The sequence below is a fragment of the Rhinoderma darwinii genome, unplaced genomic scaffold (genome assembly GCF_050947455.1).
Source record: "Rhinoderma darwinii isolate aRhiDar2 unplaced genomic scaffold, aRhiDar2.hap1 Scaffold_106, whole genome shotgun sequence".
Classification (NCBI taxonomy): domain Eukaryota; kingdom Metazoa; phylum Chordata; class Amphibia; order Anura; family Rhinodermatidae; genus Rhinoderma; species Rhinoderma darwinii.
The window spans coordinates 1,640,551-1,659,896 of NW_027461945.1; the positions used below are offsets into that span (position 1 = coordinate 1,640,551).

General features: G+C 46.1%; 1 long non-coding RNA gene across 3 annotated transcripts; it reads right to left on the reverse strand.

The window, feature by feature from the left end:
- Positions 1–2,985: 2,985 nt before the first annotated feature.
- Positions 2,986–19,143, reverse strand: LOC142698992 (uncharacterized). 3 transcript variants are annotated; one of them, XR_012865908.1, is made up of 3 exons: positions 18,914–19,143; positions 11,710–11,862; positions 2,986–3,089 (listed from the first exon to the last, which is right to left on the reverse strand). It is a non-coding gene; the product is annotated as an uncharacterized LOC142698992 (long non-coding RNA). The 3 variants fall into 3 exon arrangements; XR_012865909.1 differs by lacking the exon at positions 18,914–19,143 and adding an exon at positions 15,792–15,863; XR_012865910.1 differs by lacking the exon at positions 2,986–3,089 and adding an exon at positions 10,979–11,124.
- Between the last annotated feature and the right edge of the window lie 203 nt (positions 19,144–19,346).

Genomic DNA, 19,346 nt, shown 5'->3' on the forward strand with positions numbered 1-19,346 from the left:
TATTTATTTGTTCAGAGTTTCAAGCTCACATTGACTTGGTCCTCCACTATAGGACCTCTCTATCTGTTGAACTAAGTATCATTTCTAAAACTTATCTGAATCTGATTCTTGAACATCTAGTTACTACTTCTGATCATACAGTACAGTCAGCCAAGCATACCAAGTTACCAAGTTCAATCACACAATATTAAAATGAGTAAGGAGCATGGATACATATCAGCATTAGATACACATGGGTAGAACTTATCATTGTCAAACCTTGTTCTTAAAGCTTTAAAAAATGGTTTAAATTTATTAAAGGTCATATCCGACTACTACCATAACAATTGACAGACATCAGGGGCTCCTTCCAGGAGAGTAATCACTAACCAGAGCATTGCCGACGCTCTGGCCATGGATTCCTGGGTTTTTAAACTCTTAACATCACTGTCCATATAGTGAAAGTGACATCAAGGGCTTTCCCAAGTCAGGAGTTCCCGGCCAGTGAGTGCTTGCGATGCTCTGGCCGGGGACTCCAGAGTTTAAAGCCAAATATGGATATTTAAAGCCATATATGCACAGTAAAGTGAGAGGCTTTCTCTACAAGCGTAATTCCCGGCCACAGCGCTGCCAACGCTCCGACTTGGAATTCTCACATTACAAAGCCCCTAATGTCACTGTCTATGTACAGACAGTAACATCAAGGGATCCTCCAGGAGCAGAATCCATATATGGACAGTGACGTCAGGGGCTCCCTCCAGGAGTGGAATCCCCAGCCAGTGCAATGCCAGTGTTCTGGCCTAGGATTTTGGCATCTTAAAGCTCCTAACGTCAGTGTCCATTTATGGACAGTGTTGTCAGGGGCTTCCCTAGGAGCAGAATCCCCAGTCAGAGCGTTGCTAACGTCAGGGGCTTTCCGAGCCTAGTGCTTAAAGTAACGCTGTGCCCGGGGTGTTCAGGTGATATATCCCACTCTATGCCTATACAGCCTTCCATTGGAGGTATACGTAGAGACTTCTCCCAACGCATACCTCTGACGAAAAGAAAAAATTGAATGTGAACATACTCCAAGAAACCCACAGCTCTGAATAAATATGGCGCAACTTGGGTTGTCAGTGCTGCACAAACTGACATCTACACCAGTTAGCATAGATGTCAGCTATAATATCCGCAGGTGTAAATTAAATATGTCATGCAGGAGATCTGCTCTCCCGCTGGTCCCGACTTACTAGCTGAAAAGACGCGAAAACAGCATAATGTCTCAAAAAGCTAAAATTTTTACTCAAAACGGGCATGCGCCAAAATTTCCCATTACATTACTTTACAATATCATGTATTATAAAGACATTTACTTTTGAGCTACTTTGACTAAATCGTTAGCAAATGGGAAAAAAAAAACACCAAGGAAAAAAATGTAATTAAAAAACTACGGCCTCCTCCATTTCCCCTCTAGCCGTCCTTTCCATCTCCAAAATGGTGTGTTTTCTGCCATTTTAGGTAGAAAAATTTCTATTTGCTCACCATTTAGGCAAAGTAGCAGGAGGGTATATTATGCAGCTTCTCAAACTCTACCTTGAAGAGCTGTGTGGTTTGTATTTTAATAGTAACTTTTTAATCTAAATTAAATTTTTACTCTGCCTGACTTGGTATTTATTTGTTCAGAGTTTCAGGCTCACATTGACTTGGTCCTCCTCTATAGGACCTCTCTATCTGTTGAACTAAGTATCATTACTAAAACTTATCTGAATCTGATTGTTAAACATCTAGTTACTACTTCTGATCATACAGTACAGTCAGCCAAGCATACCAAGTTACCAAGTTCAATCACACAATATTAAAATGAGTAAGGAGCATGGATACATATCAGCATTAGATACACATGGGTAGAACTTATCATTGTCAAACCTTGTTCTTAAAGCTTAAAAAAATGGTTTAAATTTATTAAAGATCATATCCGACTACTACCATAACAATTGACAGACATCAGGGGCTCCTTCCAGGAGAGTAATCACTAACCAGAGCATTGCCGACGCTCTGGCCATGGATTCCTGGGTTTTTAAACTCCTAACATCACTGTCCATATAGTGAAAGTGACATCAAGGGCTTTCCCAAGTCAGGAGTTCCCGGCCAGTGAGTGCTTGCGATGCTCTGGCCGGGGACTCCAGAGTTTAAAGCCAAATATGGATATTTAAAGCCATATATGCACAGTAAAGTGAGAGGCTTTCTCTACAAGCGTAATTCCCGGCCACAGCGCTGCCAACGCTCCGACTTGGAATTCTCACATTACAAAGCCCCTAATGTCACTGTCTATGTACAGACAGTAACATCAAGGGATCCTCCAGGAGCAGAATCCATATATGGACAGTGACGTCAGGGGCTCCCTCCAGGAGTGGAATCCCCAGCCAGTGCAATGCCAGTGTTCTGGCCTAGGATTTTGGCATCTTAAAGCTCCTAATGTCAGTGTCCATTTATGGACAGTGTTGTCAGGGGCTTCCCTAGGAGCAGAATGCCCAGTCAGAGCGTTGCTAACGTCAGGGGCATTCCGAGCCTAGTGCTTAAAGTAACGCTGTGCCCGGGGAGTTCAGGTGATATATCCCACTCTATGCCTATACAGCCTTCCGTTGGAGGTATACGTAGAGACTTCTCCCGACGCATACCTCTGACGAAAAGAAGAAATTGAATGTGAACATACTCCAAGAAGCCCACAGCTCTGAATAAATATGGCGCAACTAGGGTTGTCAGTGCTGCACAAACTGACATCTACACCAGTTAGCATAGATGTCAGCTATAATATCCGCAGGTGTAAATTAAATATGTCATGCAGGAGATCTGCTCTCCCGCTGGTCCCGACTTACTAGCTGAAAAGACGTGAAAACAGCATAAAGTCTCAAAAAGCTAAAATTTTTACTTAAAACGGGCGTGCGCCAAAATTTCCCATTACAATACTTTACAAAATCATGTATTATAAAAATTTTTACTTTTGAGCTACTTTGCCTAAATCGTTAGCAAATGAAATAAAAGACACCTAGGAAAAAAAATAATTAAAAAAACACCGGCCTCCTCCATTTCCCTTCTAGCTGTCTTTTATATCTCCAAAATAGGTGTGTTTTCTGCCAATTTAGGTAGAAAAAAAAAAGAAACAATTTGCTTATCATTTAAAGAGGCTCTGTCACCACATTATAAGTGCCGTATCTCCTACATAAGGAGATCGGCGCTTTAATGTAGGTTTATTTAAAAAAAACTATCTATTTTTACCACTTTATTAGCGATTTTAGATTTATGCTAATGAGTTGCTTAATGCCCAAGTGGGTGTATTTTTACTTTAGACCAAGTGGGCGTTGTACAGGGGAGTGTATGACGCTGACCAATCAGCCTTATGCACTCCTCTCCATTCATTTATTCAGCGCATAGGGATCCTGCTAGATCCTTATGTGCTGTCTTATACTAACACATTAACAATACTGAAGTGCTTAGACATTTAATAGACATTCCACGGGATGTCTATTCACAATCTCTGCACTTCGTTACTGTTTCTATGGTAGTTACAGCAGAGGAAGCGTGATCTCGTTGTATCACGCTTCCTCTGCTGTAACTACCACAGACATAGTAACGAAGTGCAGAGATTGCGAATAGACATCCCGTGGAATGTCTATTCACTGTCTAAACACTTAAGTAGAACGGGTGTCGCGAAAAAAAAATTATTATATATAAATTTGATTTTAGTGTGTTATTAAAATACATTTTATTTATTTGTGTGTTTGTGTTTTACTTTTTTATTTTTTCTAACTTTTACTTCACTATGGGGGCTGCCATTTTTTTTTTCATCTCTGTATGTGTTAGGGATCTGCCAGGTACTTCATCTAGGTATACTCCTGGGATTAATCAATCCACACCTGAGGCCAGACCTGTTCGACTGACACCATCTCCCACCAACCAGGGTGGCAGGCTCAGGAGTGGGAGAGCCTATCGCGGCCTGGTCTGTCTGAGTTAGCTCCGCCCCCTGTCCTTTATTACCTGCCCTGTTCTCTCCCTCAGTGCTTGTAATTCTTTTGGATTCCTGGCCCCACTGCTGCTTGCTCCAGCCTGCTTCTGCCGTGCTTCTGCCTTGCTGCAGTTCTGCTTGACCTGCTTTGCTTTGCCCCTGGCTTGCTTCTGTCTCCGTGCCCGCTCGGGTGTACTCACTTCGTCCTGGTCCTGACTGTTCGTTCGCCGCTCCGTTTCCCCGTGGCGTTCCGTGGCTACTGCCCCTTCCCTTGCGTGTTCCCTGTTTGTTTTCCTGTGCACTTAGACAGCGTAGGGACCGCCGCCCAGTTGTACCTCGTCGCCTAGGGCGGGTCGTTGCAAGTAGGCAGGGACAGGGCGGTGGGTAGATTAGGGCTCACTTTCCCTTCACCTCCTTCCTGCCATTACATAATTACAAGCCCTTACCTAGTCTACCATTTCTCCTACGCTGACGCTATCATGGACCCCCTTGAGACCCTGACCCAGCAGATGCAGGGCCTCTCCCTACAGGTCCAGGCCCTGGCCCAAAGGGTCAATCAGGGTGACGCTGCTTTAGTAGTACCCCTCACCTCACCTCTAGAACCCGACCTCAAGTTACCTGACCGGTTCTCAGGGGACCGTAAGACGTTTCTCTCCTTCCGGGAGAGTTGCAGACTGTATTTCCGCCTAAAGCCCCACTCCTCAGGTTCCGAGAACCAGCGTGTGGGTATCATCATATCCCGACTCCAGGAAGGGCCCCAAGAGTGGGCCTTCTCCTTGGCTCCTGACGCCCCTGAACTTTCCTCTGTTGATCGTTTTTTCTCTGCCCTCGGACTCATTTACGACGAGACTGACAGGACTGCTTTAGCCGAGAGTCAGCTGGTGACCTTACGTCAGGGTAGGAGACCGGTTGAGGAATACTGTTCTGATTTTAGGAAGTGGTGCGTAGCTTCTCAGTGGAACGATCCGGCCCTAAGGTGCCAGTTTAGGTTAGGATTATCTGACGCCCTGAAGGATCTGCTGGTTAGCTACCCCTCATCTGACTCCCTTGACCAGGTTATGGCCCTAGCAGTACGACTTGACCGATGTCTCAGGGAACATCAGCTAGAACGCTTCAGTGTGCTCCCCTCTGACTTTTCTGCGATCCCCCCCGAGGTCCCGTCTCCTTGCCCCTCCACGGAGGACTCGGAGGTACCTATGCAACTCGGGGCCTCCATGTCCCCTCGACAATGTAGGGAGTTTCGCAGAATGAATGGTCTCTGCTTCTACTGTGGGGACGACAAGCATCTACTGAACACCTGTCCCAGGCGCAAGAATAAGAAGCCGGAAAACTTCCGCGCCTAAGTGATCATCGGGGAGGTCACTTGGGCGCACAGGTATTTCCCGTTAATGTGAAACGCAATAAAATTTTGCTTCCCTTTCAGGTCTCGTTTGCTGGCCGGTCTGCCACGGGCAGTGCTTTCGTGGATTCTGGCTCATCTGCTAATATCATGTCTGTGGAATTTGCTATGTCTCTAAAGATGCCTTGTATTGATTTACCTTATCCTATCCCTGTAGTAGGAATCGACTCAACTCCCCTTGCTAATGGTTATTTTACTCAGCATACTCCTGTTTTTGAACTCCTGGTTGGCTCCATGCATGTGGAGCAGTGCTCTGTACTGGTGATGCAGGGATTATCGTCTGATCTGGTTTTAGGCCTTCCCTGGTTGCAGTTGCATAATCCCACGTTTGATTGGAATACTGGGGATCTCACCAAATTGGGTAATGAATGTCTTATGTCATGTCTTTCTGATAACTCTATTTCTCCCCGGGAGGAGGTAAACACGCTTCCTGAGTTTGTTCAGGACTTCGCCGATGTGTTTTCTAAGGAGGCCTCCGAGGTGTTGCCCCCCCATAGAGATTACGATTGCGCTATCGATTTGGTGCCTGGTGCCAAGCTTCCTAAGGGTAGGATATTTAATCTTTCATGTCCTGAACGTGAAGCTATGAGGGTGTATATCCAAGAATGCCTGGCCAAGGGTTTCATTCGCCCCTCGACTTCTCCTGTAGGTGCTGGCTTCTTCTTCGTGGGGAAGAAGGATGGTGGTCTTAGGCCGTGCATTGATTATCGTAACCTGAATAAGGTCACCGTAAGGAACCAGTACCCACTTCCTTTGATTCCGGATCTTTTTAATCAGGTTCAGGGAGCCCAATGGTTTTCTAAGTTCGATCTACGGAGGGCATATAACCTTATCCGCATCAAAGAGGGGGATGAGTGGAAAACTGCGTTCAACACACCCGAGGGTCATTTCGAATACCTGGTCATGCCCTTTGGGTTGTGTAATGCCCCTGCTGTCTTCCAGAATTTTATTAATGAAATCCTGAGAGAGTACCTGGGTAATTTTCTTGTTGTGTACCTTGATGACATACTGGTGTTTTCCAAGGACTGGTCCTCCCACGTGGAGCATGTCAGGAAGGTGCTCCAGGTCCTTCGGGAGAATAATCTGTTTGCTAAGACTGAAAAATGTGTCTTTGGGGTACAGGAGATACAATTTTTAGGGCAAATCCTCACTCCTCATGAATTCCGCATGGACCCTGCCAAGGTTCAGGCTGTGGCGGAATGGGTCCAACCGGCCTCCCTTAAGGCGTTACAGTGTTTTTTAGGGTTCGCCAACTATTACAGGAGATTTATTGCCAACTTCTCGGTCGTCGCTAAGCCTCTTACGGACCTTACCCGCAAGGGTGCTGATGTCCTCCATTGGCCCCCTTAGGCCGTCCAGGCCTTTGAGACTCTCAAGAAGTGCTTTATCTCGGCCCCCGTGCTGAATCAGCCCAACCAAGAGGAGCCATTTATTGTGGAGGTTGACGCTTCCGAGGTGGGAGTGGGGGCCGTCTTGTCCCAGGGTACCAGCTCCCTCACCCATCTCCGCCCCTGTGCTTACTTCTCTAGGAAGTTTTCGCCCACGGAGAGTAACTATGATATTGGCAACCGCAAACTTCTAGCCATTAAATGGGCTTTTGAGGAGTGGTGGCACTTCCTGGAGGGGGCCAGACACCAGGTAACGGTCCTTATGGATCACAAGAATCTGGTTTTCCTGGAATCGGCCCGGAGGCTTAATCCTAGACAAGCTCGGTGGGCACTATTCTTTACCAGATTTAATTTCTTGGTTACCTATAGGGCTGGGTCCAAGAATATTAAGGCTGATGCTCTGTCACGTAGTTTCATGGCCAATCCTCCTTCCGAGAAGGATCCTGCTTGTATTTTACCCCCTGGTATAATCGTCTCTGCCACGGATTCTGATTTAGCTTCTGATATCGCGGCTGATCAGGGTGCAGCCCCCGGGAACGTCCCTGGGGACAAACTGTTTGTTCCCCTGCAATACCGGCTGAGGGTACTCAGGGAAAACCATGACTCCGCTCTATCTGGTCATCCTGGCATCTTGGGCACCAAACACCTCATTACCAGAAACTATTGGTGGCCTGGGTTGCCTAAAGACGTTAGGGCTTACGTCGCCGCTTGTGAGGTTTGCGCTAGGTCCAAAACCCCTAGGTCCCGACCTGCGGGCCTACTACGTTCCTTGCCCATTCCCCAGAGACCTTGGACCCATATCTCCATGGATTTTATCACCGATTTGCCTCCATCTCAGGGCAAGTCGGTGGTGTGGGTGGTAGTCGACCGCTTCAGCAAGATGTGCCACTTTGTGCCCCTTAAGAAGCTACCTAACGCCAAGACGTTAGCTTCTTTGTTTGTGAAACACATCCTGCGTCTCCATGGGGCCCCAGTCAATATCGTTTCTGACAGAGGGGTACAATTTGTTTCCTTATTTTGGAGAGCTTTTTGTAAAAAGTTGGAGATTGATCTGTCCTTCTCCTCCGCCTTCCATCCCGAAACTAATGGCCAAACGGAAAGGACCAACCAATTCCTGGAACAATATTTAAGGTGTTTCATCTCTGACTGTCAATTCGATTGGGTCTCATTCCTTCCCCTTGCTGAATTTTCCCTGAATAACCGGGTCAGTAACTCGTCAGGGGTCTCCCCGTTTTTCTGTAATTTCGGGTTTAACCCAAGGTTCTCCTCCGTCTCCCCTGGTTGTTCCAATAATCCTGAGGTAGAGGATGTTCATCGGGAACTGTGCACTGTCTGGGCCCAGGTTCAGAAGAACCTAGAGGCGTCCCAGAGCGCACAAAAGATTCAGGCGGATAGTAGACGTTCTGCTAACCCCCAGTTTGTCGTCGGGGATTTGGTCTGGTTGTCGTCCAGGAACTTGCGCCTTAAGGTCCCGTCCAGGAAGTTTGCTCCCCGATTTATTGGACCTTATAAGATCATTGAAGTCCTCAACCCTGTATCCTTCCGTCTGGAGCTCCCCCCATCCTTTCGCATACATGACGTCTTCCATGCCTCCCTGCTTAAACGCTGCTCCCCGTCCTGGTCCCCCTCGAGGATACCTCCTGTTCCCGTTCTCACCCCTGAGGGGGTGGAATTCGAGGTGGCCAAGATTATGGACAGTAGGATGGTCCAGGGCTCCCTCCAGTACCTGGTCCATTGGAGAGGATACGGGCCGGAGGAGAGGACTTGGGTACCTGCCCGTGATGTTCACGCTGGGGTATTGATCAGGAGGTTCCACCTTCTCTTCCCCACTAAACCGGGTCCCCTTAGTAAGGGTCCGGTGGCCCCTCATAAAAGGGGGAGTACTGTTAGGGATCTGCCAGGTACTTCATCTAGGTATACTCCTGGGATTAATCAATCCACACCTGAGGCCAGACCTGTTCGACTGACACCATCTCCCACCAACCAGGGTGGCAGGCTCAGGAGTGGGAGAGCCTATCGCGGCCTGGTCTGTCGGAGTTAGCTCCGCCCCCTGTCCTTTATTACCTGCCCTGTTCTCTCCCTCAGTGCTTGTAATTCTTTTGGATTCCTGGCCCCACTGCTGCTTGCTCCAGCCTGCTTCTGCCGTGCTTCTGCCTTGCTGCAGTTCTGCTTGACCTGCTTTGCTTTGCCCCTGGCTTGCTTCTGTCTCCGTGCCCGCTCGGGTGTACTCACTTCGTCCTGGTCCTGACTGTTCGTTCGCCGCTCCGTTTCCCCGTGGCGTTCCGTGGCTACTGCCCCTTCCCTTGCATGTTCCCTGTTTGTTTTCCTGTGCACTTAGACAGCGTAGGGACCGCCGCCCAGTTGTACCTCGTCGCCTAGGGCGGGTCGTTGCAAGTAGGCAGGGACAGGGCGGTGGGTAGATTAGGGCTCACTTTCCCTTCACCTCCTTCCTGCCATTACAGTATGTGTCGATTAACGACACATACAGAGATGGAATACGGCACATACATCCCCATAGAGAATGCGAACGGGAGCCGTTCCATTCACTATGGTGTACGCCGTCTGTGTGGGAAAGGCGCATGCGCCGCTCCCACACAGTCCAAATGGAAGGTCTTCGGCCGAGCGACATCCAGCGCCATTTTCATGTGGACCGGAAGCCGCGGCCGGACAGTAAGATGACTACTTCCGGTCGTGACTTCCGGACATGTGATTAGAAGCAAGTACTAGGAGCGGAGCGAGCGGACGGAGCGAAGTGAGCGGCGGCAGGAGCAGGTAAGTTGTGTTTGTGTATGTTTGTGTTTTACTGTGTGATTACCACTGTATGTAAGCCTACTACACTGTGCATTCGCTCAAAAAATGACGGCACATAGTGTAGGAGGTTTGAACATTCAACCCCCTCCTTCTTCCTGGCACAAGCCAGGACAAGGGAGGGGGGATTCTGTGAGCTCACTAGAGCGTGTGTGTCTATACCAAATTTGCAGCATAAAGCAATGAGGTTGCTTTATCACATTGCAATGCTGCAATTTTGGGAATTGCTCCCTCTAGTGACCAGCACATGGAAATGTTATAAATTAGAATCTAATTTATAATATTTCCTGAGTTGTGAAACAATTATAAAAAATAAGACAATGTCTAATCATGTATATACTAACAAAAAAGTCATGTATATACAACTAAAAAAGTTTCAATACATTAAAGATAATATCCGACTAGCTTAATTCATTTACCCTACCTTAACAACTAACAATGTCACTTGTTGTGAAAATTGACTTTTAAGTCCTAAAGCTGGTCACATGAATACAATGGGGGAATTTATTAAAGAGGCTCTGTCACCACATTATAAGTGGCCTATATTGTACATGATGTGATCGGCACTGTAATGTAGATTACAGCAGTGTTTTTTTAATTTAGAAATACGATCATTTTTGACAGAGTTATGACCTATTTTAGCTTTATGCTAATGAGTTTATTGATGACCAACTGGGCGTGTTTTACTTTTTGACCAAGTGGGCATTGTAAAGAGGAGTGTATAACGCTGACCAATCAGTGTCATACACTTCTCCCCATTCATTTACACAGCACATAGCGATATAGCTATATCGCTATGTGCAGCCACATAAACACACTATAACATTACTGCAGTGTTCTGATAATGAATATACATTATCTCCAGCCAGGACACGATGTGTATTCAGAATCCTGACACTTCTCTGTAATTTACAGCATAGCAGGCGTTGTCTTGTGAGATTACGCTGTAAGCTGTCATTTACAGCGAGATCTCGCTGTGCTGTGCTGTAGTCTCACACAGACGCTACAGAAGTGGTCAGGATTCTGAATAGACATCAAGTCCTGGCTGGAGGTAATATATATTCATTGTCAGGACACTGCAGTAACGTTAGTGCTTGTATATGTGGCTGCACATAGCGATATAGCTATATCGCTAGTGCTGTGTAAATGAATGGGGAGAAGTGTATGATGCTGATTGGTCAGCGTCATACACTTCTCTTCACAACGCCCACTTAGTCAAAAAGTAAAACACGCCCAGGTGGTCATTAAGAAACTCATTCGAATAAAGCTAATATAGGTCATAACTCCGTCAAAAATGATAGTTTTTCTAAATAAAAAACACTGAAGTAATCTACATTACAGCGCCGATCACATTATGTACAAGATAGGCCACTTATAATGTGGTGACAGAGCCTCTTTAAGACTGTCATTTCATATGCCATTGTTAAACAGAAGCCTGCAGAAGTAAGTTGCGATAAATTTACTGTTAGTGACATTTTTACTACTTTTTTGTAGGGTTTTTATGACTGCCTCTGACAATCCTTCGGCTTTCAGTATCAGGCCCTCAGAAGTCGACTGCACTATTTATTCTGTCAAAACAACGACGGAACCTTGTCACAACGGTGACAAACGGAAACCATTAGAAACGTTTCCGTCACTATTGAGATCAATGGTGATGCAAACAGAAGCTAAGGTTTCCGCTTGCCTTTCCATTGAGGGGTTTCCCCGATGGAAACCCTCAAAGGAAAGACAACGCTGATGTGAACACAGCCTTAGAGGGCATCTCTACCCATAAAATGCTGTATTTGGTATTCTTCCATAGTCTACATTTTTCTTTTTGTCATGCATGTAGCCATATAACTACAATCAGGGGTGCACCAGGCTGTTACGTAAGTTCTTATGACCTCCAGGCAATGCTGGAGGTTTCTGACCTATAGCAGCATTCATGGAAAGAAATCAACATTAGCTTATTGTATATTGAAAGCTGCTGCAGCGCTCAGGAGGAAGGACGTTACAGCAGCTTGAGTGGCCATACAATAATTAGATATGAAAAGGGGGACATGGTTTTGAAAACTGTTGTAACTCTTGAAACATGTAAGAAACATGTAAAATGGCCTAGAGAAAGTCTGAATGTGACCCCCTGCCCTGGCATACAAAACTGGAATGGTCTTTACCTGTTTCCCTGCGGTGAACTTTCCTGCAGAGCCTGTGATTATGATGTGAAGATCTTGTAGCATGAAGAAAATGGTGGTCTTGTCTGAGAACTGAACAGGTCTGATGGGACGAAGACTGCTCTACACATAAGAGCTGCTGCATCAGGTGCTTGTCTGTAAAAAAGACACATCACAATGCCTTAGTATTCCATCAGCTGTGATGTCATCAACTGAAGGGAGAAGACTATGATGTCAACTGTAGGGAGAAGCCTGTGAGTGCTATAGATGAATATCCATGAAGAATTCATCATTTGTAGAGCACTGAAAGCAGATCATTATGCTTTATAAACAAATGTACATTTTGAGGCAATTCTGTTAGTAGAAAAAAAAACACATTGTATACCATTTTACACGTTGGCAATAGAATTCAGAATCACTACTGTAGGCTTATACTGGAACAATTGGGAACTTATTAAGGTTGCAGCATGCTTGGCCATTTTTATTTTTTTGCCTTCTAGCCATAATCTTTTATTTTATTTTAATGTCTACGTTTCTATTTGAGGCCTTGTTTTATTTTTGCAGGACAAGGTGTAACTTTTTTATGCATCACGTTTACGCTAGAAGACTTTCACTTTTGATTAGCACTTTAGAGCTTTACATGTGTATTCTTTTTATAATATTTTTTGTGCTGTATTAACATAATAGCCCAGCGGATCTCTACCTATAATATGCTGCCCTTCAGGAGTATTCCCAGGAACAATCCTCACTTCCTCATGTCTCATGTTAAAAGTGACACAAAGGCCTCGTTTACACGAGCGTGATATACGTGCGGGCGACGCGCGTGCTTTTCACGAGTGTCGTACGCACCTATATTAGTCTATGGGGGCATGCAGACAGTCTGTGAGTTTTGCTCAGTGTGAGTCCGCTGAAAAAAACTCACGACATGTCCTATCTTTGTGCGCTGTTCGCGCATCACGCACCCATTGAAGTCAATGGGTGCGTGAAAACCACGCATGCCGCACGGAAGCACTTCCGTGCGAACTGTGTGATTCGCGCAGCAGCTGTCAAACTCTGAATGTAAATGTTAAGGATCTGCCAGGCACAGCTTCTGTATCCACGCCCATAGGTAATCAGTCTGCACCTGCTTCTATGTCTGTGAGACTGACTCCATCTTCCACCACTCAGGATGGCAGGCTTAGGAGTGGGAGAGCCTATCATAGCTTGGCCAGACGGAGCTAGCTCCAGCCCACTGTCTATTTATACCTGCCTTTCCTGTTCCTCCTTGCTTGTGATTCTTCTGTTTGGTTTCCTGGCCCTGCTGCAGCTTCTTGATCTATTTGACCCTGCTTCATTTTGACCCTGGCTTACTGACTACTCTTCTGCTCTGCGTTTGGTACCTCGTACACTTCTGGTTTGACTCGGCTTGTTCACTACTCTCCTGCTCTGCGTTTGGTACCTCGTACACTCCTGGTTTGACTCGGCTCGTTCACCACTCTTGTTGCTCTCGGTGTTGCCGTGGGCAACTGCCCCTTTTCCCTTGCTTCTGTGTACCCTTATCTGTTTGTCTGTTGTGCACATATTGAGCGTAGGGACTGTCGCCCAGTTGTACCCTGTCGCCTAGGGCGGGTCGTTGCAAGTAGGCAGGGACTGAGTGGCGGGTAGATTAGGGCTCACTTGTATGTTTCCTTACCCCCGTCATTACAGTAAACAGAAAAGCACCACATGCTTTTCTGTTTACAAACATCCAAATGGAGTGTCATAATGATGGCGGCTGTGAGAAAATCTCGCAGTCGCGCATCATACGCTGATGACACACGGAGCTGTTAAGTGCCTTTTGCGCGCGCAAAACGCCGCTTTTTTGCGTGCACAAAACGCACACGCTCGTGTAAATCAGGCCTAAGGGTGTGTTCACACGGCTTATTTTCAGCTGTTTTTCGGGCTGTAAACGCATTGAAAAATGGCTGAAAATACATGGCCTGAACACCTCCGAACATATGCCGATAAATGTAAATGGGAAAAACGGCGTTTCGTTCCCACGGGGCGTTTTTTCTTACGCGTCGTTTCTAAAAACGGCACATAAAAAAACGCCCTGTAAAAAAGAAGTGCATGTCACTTCTTGAGCCGTTTTGGAGCCATTTCTCATTGTCTCAAAGAAAAACAGCTACAAAAATGGCAGTAAAAAAACGCATCAAATAACGCTTTGCATAAAAAACACCTGAAAATCATAGGCTGTTTTCCCTTGAAAACAGCTACGTATTTTACAGCCGTTTTTTGTTAAGCATATGAGCATATCCTTAAAGGGAATTTTTTTTTTTTTTTTCAGTTAAACAATTAGTGTATAGGTGATTAAACATTGTTCTAATTTTTTAAATTTTTTTCACGAGTCAGGAAATATTATAAATTAGATTCTAATTTATAATATTTCCCAGCGCTGGTCACTAGATGGAGCAATTCCCAAAATTGCAGCACTGCATGTGGTAAAGCAACCACATTGCTTTATGCTGCAAAATTGGAGAAAACTCACTCGCTCTAGTGAGCTCTCAGAATCCCCCCCTCCCTTATCCTGGCTAGTGCCGGGAGAAACGACGGGATTGAACGGTCAAACCTCCTACACTGTGTGTCGCCATTTTTTGAGCTAACACACAGTGTAGTAGGTTTACATACAGTAGTAAACACACAGTAAAACACGAACATACACAGACCTCACTTACCTGCTCCTGCCGCCGCCGCTCCCTCCGGTCCGTCCGCTCCGTCTTACCTCTGCTCAAAGTGCACAAGTTCGGAAGCCGCGACCGGAAGTATTAATCTTACTGTCCGGCCGCGACTTACGGTCCACAAGAAAATGGCGCCGGACGTCGCACAGTTCAATTTGGACTGTGTGGGAGCGGCGCATGCGCCATTCCCACATAGACGGCGTACAGCATAGTGGATGGAACGGGCCCCGTTCGCATTCACTATGGGACTGTATGCGCCGTATTCCATGTCTGTATGTGTTGTTAATCGACACATACAGAGATGGAAAAAAAAATGGCAGCACCCATAGACAAGAAAAAGTGAAAAAATAAAAAAAAGTAAAACACAAACACACAAATAAATATTTTTTTTTTAAATAAAACACTAAAAGCAAATTGATCTAAAAAATTTTTTTCCCGTGACACTGTTCCTTTAACCTTAAAAACACACATTAAATGAAATAAATCCTTTTATAAAATTGTCCCCTATAGATAAACCTGCAAGACTTCCAGCAAGCTGCAGAAAAAAGCTGTTGTGATTTTGCAGAAAAGAGGGAGCCTTTTCCTACCAGCCTCCTCTATCTAAACATCTGCAGCGGAAATGCCACTTGTGAACGCCCTAAAAGTATGTTCACACTGAGTTTTTTGTAGGCAGAAAAATCTGCCTCAAAATTCCTTCAGGAGGCTGCGCTCTCTTTGCTGCGTTTTTTTTTTTTTTGCGAGTTTTTCAGCCGTGGGCAAAAAGCGCAGTGAAAAACATTTTCTCTGCCTCCCATTGATGTCAATGAAAGGTCAGAGATGGAAACGCCTGAAGAAAGAGCATGACGCTTTTTTTTCCTGCAAGCGTTTTCTTTTCCACTCGCAGGAAAAAAAGCCTTTACCTCCCTTTGAAATCAATGGTAGGCGATTTCTGCTGTATTTTGGCGCAGTTTCTAACGTGTTTTCCGCACCCTAAACAGGGCCCAAAAAAACTCAGTGTGAACTAGGCCTAAGGAAATGACGCAGCATTTACAGTAGCAGCACAGTGAGTGAGATTTGAACAAATCTCATGCAGACGCTACAGTAAAAATCTGCAGCAAAAACGTTCATAAATTGACCTGCAGTGCGGATTTTAAATCCCCAGCATGCCAATTTATGCTGCGGATCCGTTGCTATTTTGTTGCTGGTTTTCCACATTGATTCAATTCAATGAGAAAAACCTGCATCAAAATAGCAACAAATCCGCAGCATAAATTGACATGCCATTGATAGGTCAATTTATGACATTTTTTGCTGCGGAAGTGAAACCTAGAACAAATAGCAAATGTTGCCACTTTTGTGGCGGAAACGCTGCGATTCTGCTTCAAAATTCACAAAAAAGCTAATGCTTACCTCCAGCCTTTGTCATAGTGACGCGTTTCTCTGTTCTGAGTGACACCTGGCCTCCTGGGATGACGTTTCAACCCATGTGACTGCTGCAGCCAATCACAAGCTGTGGCGGTCAATCGGGCTGCCGCATCATTCCAGGAGGTGAGGCTGCACTGAAACAGAAGAAGGCGTTGCTATGACAACAGCCAGGGGTAACTATCAGCTTCTTTTATTTTTTTTCAAGCAGTGTTTCTGCAGCGGAGATTCTGACTGAAAATCGGCACCATGTGCGTTTCAGGCGGAATTCCCTGCAGGTTCAAGGTTGGATATGCTGTGTAGCCTAAAGCTGGGTTCTCACTGTGCAGATTTTGCAAGCATTTTTTAACCCAAAACTAGGAACGGAACCTAAACAGAAGAAATATATAAGGGAAGGCCTTATAGGTCCGCTCTCCTTCATCCAATTCTGGCTTTGGCTTACAAAATGCTGACAAAATCTGCAGCAAATCTGCACTGTGGAAACCCAATCTTAGGCCTTATTCACACGAACGTGTCCGTTTTACGAGCGCAAAAGTTCAGTGTGGCATCTGTATATGGTGCGTGGCTGCGTGATTTTCGCGCAGCCGACATCATTATGACACTCTGTTTTTATGTTTACAAACATAAAAGCAGGAGGTGCTTTTCTGTTTTCATTCATTTCTTTTACTACTGTAGCGAGCATCACGTGCGGCACCGGGAAGTGCTTCCGTGTGCCGAGCGCAATTTGCACGGACCCATTGACTTCAATGGGTGCGTGCTGCGCGAAACACGGGCAAGTATAGGACATGTCGTGAGTTTTACGCAGCGGACACACGCCGTGAAAATCACGACATGTCAGAACGGCCCCATTGACTTACATAAGTCCGTGCGACGCGCATGATTTCCACGCGCGTAGCGCGGACGTAATACACGTTCGTGTGAATAAGGCCTAAGGGTGTGTCCGGATGTGGCAGTTTTTCTGCCGATTTGCAGCGTGGGTTCTGTATCGCAAATCCGCAGCAGCTTACAGTACATCACAAGGGGATGGGGTTTTCAAAACCCCACCCACATGTAGCAGAAGACGACCGCAATAACAGCGGAGCATTCTGCTTATTTCAAATCTGCAGCACGCTCATTCTGTTGCGGAGAAGCCACGGATTTTCACTGCGGATTTCAGCCTTTGCAATGCATAGGCTGAAACCTAGGTCAAATCTGCTGCTAAATCCGCAACTAAATCTGTATGTAACATATGTGGATTTCCCAAGAATTTGATCAAAATCTGCGGGGAAATTGTCCGCTAAGTCCCCCTACGGAATACAGGTTGCCCAGGTTCCTGAAAGACAAATCTGCCTAGATATAGTGCAATTTGGTAGCGACGAGGGGCATTTATTTAGGGGGATTAAGTATAAAGCAGATCTCCATTACAGCTTCATATGGTTTGTTACCCAGCTTTTCTGAAACCCTCAAAGGCAAATCTGCCTAAATATGACACAATTTGAGAGATAATGGTTTGTTACCCAGCTGTCCCAGTACCCTGAAAGGCTTTGCCTTATCTATGGCACAATTTGGTAGCGAGGAGGGGCATTTATTTAGGGGGATTTAGTATTTTACAGTTTCTATTACAACTTCACATGGTTTGTTACCCAGCTTTCCTGGGATCCTGAAAGACATATCTGGCTAGCTAAGCTACAGTATGCAAAATGTATCACTGCATAAAAAGGCAGGTGTGTTAATCGCAGCTTCACAGCGATTCTTGGCTCCTGATTAGCAAATCTGACTAGTAATGCTACGATATAGGGGATGTAGATTTATCAATGCAGGACTAGGCAGATCTGGCATTCTGCCGCCTGGGAAAGATTGGTAACAAACTCTGTGGGGCAGTGATGGATGGCATATTGGTCATATAAAACACACACAATACTGCTCTGATACGTTGAGTGTATCTAACAGATAGTATCAGGGCAATATGGCTTGTGGTCACCATTGCAGATCCACAGTGTTGCTGCTCTATGAGAGCTGAGTGACTAGTCGTTCTAGCTATATATATATATATATATATATACAGGCCATGCTCCAGGTTTATGTGGGCCCTTGGGCGACACAGACTTAGTAAGCCCCTTTGCGGGGGAACTCACAGCGGCAGTAAAATGGCAGAAAACGTAATTTTTTTGTCCCCTTATAGACATTAGGCCCTGTTTATGCCCTCATATAGAATTTATGCCCTCAGATTGTACCCCAATAATTTTAGTGCCCTCTGTAGATAGTGCCACACAGCCCCCCTCCCAGGTAGTGCCAAACAGCCCTCTCCTCCCAGGTAGTGCCACACAGCCCCCCTCCCTGGTAGTGCCACAGAGCCCCCTCCCTGGTAGTGCCACACAGCCCCCATCCCAGGTAGTGCCAAACAGCCCCCCCCCACCCAGGTAGGGCCACAAAGCCCACTCTCCCAGGTAGTGCCACACAGCCCCCCTCCCAGGTAGTGCTAAACAGCCCCTCTCCCTGTAGGTAGTGCCGTTGGGGTTCCCTCTAGGAGTAGAATACCCAGCCAGAGCATTGCCGACGCTCTGGCTGTGGATTCCACTACAGAAGAAACCCCTGACATCACTGTCCATATATAGACATTGTTGTCAGGGGCAACCCCATAGCCATAGTCCCGGGCAGAGCACTACTAGCACTCTGCCTGAGACATTTGACAGGGCTCAGGAGTGAAAGAGTACCATGTAAAATTGAGGCCTAATTTGAAGATTTACAAAGTATTGGTTCACAATTGCAGGGCTCTGATGTGAAATAATAAAGGAAACCCCTGACAAGTGACCCCATTTTGGAAACTGCACACCTCAAGTCATTTATTAAGGGGTGTAGTGAGCATTTTCACCCTACAGGTCTTTTCCATAAATGATTGCGCTGCAGATTGTTGCAGAGTAAAAATTTAAATTTTTACCTAGATATGCTATTTCAGTGGCAAATATTGTTAAAAGTGTTGTCCCGGGTATGAAAATGCCTTATATGTGGAAGTAAACAGCTATTTAGGCACTGTCACGGCGCGGGGTGTGGACCCACTGGGCCGTATCGCGTAGTGGGATAGCAGCTGGCCAACTAGGTACAATATAATGTCTATAGTCCAGAAAGGGTACCTGAGGCAATGTAGACAGTAGCGGTGACACAACTTGACATTCACTGTAGATGGCACAGTAGATGCAGGGGAAGACACGACTTGACTCTCACTGTAGATGGCACAGAGGCACGGTAGCACAGGATACAGGGTACAGGCAGCAGGAACGGGTAATACTGGGAACTGGAAAACACTAGGAGACCATTTGCAAGACAAACTTTCGGTATACAACAACGTTCCGACAAGGATCAAGTGGGCAGGGCCCTTTTTATAGTCCAGAAGAGGCTGGACGCAGCCTGCAGGGCTTAAGGGGAAGCCTCCATGACCGCCCTGGTAGGGAAAGGGTTAATAGGTAAGGGAGAGTTGGAGGGAGAGTGAGGAGGAGGGATAAGGAGGAGTCAGGGGGCCGTTGCTGGGCTTCCCGCTGTTTTTCGGCATTGAGCCGGAAGCAGCGG